Genomic DNA, 1,818 nt, shown 5'->3' with positions numbered 1-1,818 from the left:
TGCTCTTAAATCAGTGGATCTGATCCTTCTCTATGCTACAGACACTTTAGATTGAGCCTGTGTACATCCAACATATGCAGAAGAAACCATCCACATTGTCACAGTTGTGTAAAGACCACAGTGGCAAAAACATTAAGCAAGTAGAGTGATGGAAAGGAATAGAATAGCAAAAATATCTGAATCAAAATACAGCTCTGGGCCTTGTTCTAATGCTCCATATGCTATAAAAAAACAGTAATGTACTAAAACGGCTTATTAGAAATCAATAATTAGTTCTGACTTTGGAAGATTTTATTGCTCAGATCTGGCTTACTGATTAAAATGCGTAAGTACTTAGCATATCCTTCTGCTGTGAAAACTCATCCTAATAACTGGCCTAGATGATTTCTATGTGTATTAAGACCTAGGTACTGCTCACACCTTAAGTATACGTATATAAGTAGACCATGTATATCTGCTCAGGTGTTCCCAGCTCCTCCTGGTCCCTTTAGCTCCCTGCTTCACAGGGACACCCGAAAGGCAAGAAGAGCAGGACAAACACACGTTGTGGGCCTGGGGCCTAGCACCTCTTACTTGCACAAAAGTGGTGAGAGTCTGCTCATCCCTTTCAAAGGATTTCCTGCCCCTTTATATTGTGCAACTGACTGTTTAACATAACTAAGCTTAATGGCAGAGATGAGAGTCTGCAGGGATCCCAGGCAAGGGACCAAGGATGCTATCAGGCTTTTCTAAAGCCACTGAGGCAGGATGCCGGCCCGGAGATTAACGAGCTGCTGTGCTACGCCAAGAGAGCAGGAGCTGTAAGGCACCAGCTGAGGCGCTGGCAGCGCTCCCGACCGCGCTGCAACCCTTCTAGCCGCCCTGAAGCACGATTCCCCTGGGCCTCCCCAGGGCCGCACCCCGACGGCCATGGCGGCCGCGCCTGCCCTCACGGCGCCGCCGCAGCCGCGCGCCAGCCCAACGGCTCGGTGGGGCGGGGCGGGGGCGCGGCTCGTCACGTGGCCCGCCTGCCCGCGCGGCGGGGCGGGGCGCCGCGGAGCAGCCGGTGCGTGGGGAAGGGCATGGCAGGTCACGTGCGCAGGCCAGCGGGGTCACCGCCAGGGGAAGCGGGCCCGCGAGCTGCGTTCGAGGCGCGTTGCTAGGAGACGGGAAGGCGCGCGCCGCCAATGGGAGAGGCCGGCGGCGGGGTGGGGCAATGACGCAGCAGCTCGACGAGTGGAGAGCTGAGGCGGCGCCCGCTGCCCGCTCGTGGGTGGCGGGGCTGGGGCGCTCCCGCCCGGGGAAGCATTCCTGGGGCAGGCAGCGGCGGGGAAGGCCGTCCGCGGTCCCTCGGGGGGGACAGGCGGGGAGGCGGAGAAGCGCCCCCTCGGCCGCGGCGCAGGTGCGGCGGGCGGGGCGCGGAAGAGGCGCAGCCGCCCTCCTCCCTCCCCGCAGCCGGGGGCGGGACGCTCACTTGAACGGCAGCCGGCGGACCCAATGAGTGCGCGCGCCTCAGGCGGAGGGGCGGGGCGCTAGGGCCGGCGGGGCGCCACYGCCCACGGCGCGGGGGAGCGCGGATGCCCCCGCCGTGGCCCGCGCGGCAGCTGGGTCACGCCGAGGGCGAGGCAGCCTCCGGCGGGGGGGCCGCGCTAGGCAGCGACTCCGCCCGCGGGGGCGGGAGGGAGGAACCGGCGCGCTCAGGTTGCGAAACCGTGTGGGGCGGAGAGCGGTGACCCCCGCAGCTGCCAAGGTAGCGGCCCCCCCACACCGTCCCCGGCGTCAGGGTGGTGACTGCGGCCTCCGCGGTGCCGCCGGCCAATGGGCGCGGCGGAGCCGGCC

This window comes from Rhea americana, unplaced genomic scaffold (genome assembly GCF_003343005.1).
Source record: "Rhea americana isolate MKP2758 unplaced genomic scaffold, rheAme1 scaffold_112, whole genome shotgun sequence".
NCBI classification, from domain to species: domain Eukaryota; kingdom Metazoa; phylum Chordata; class Aves; order Rheiformes; family Rheidae; genus Rhea; species Rhea americana.
This window is presented reverse-complemented; position numbering follows the sequence as displayed.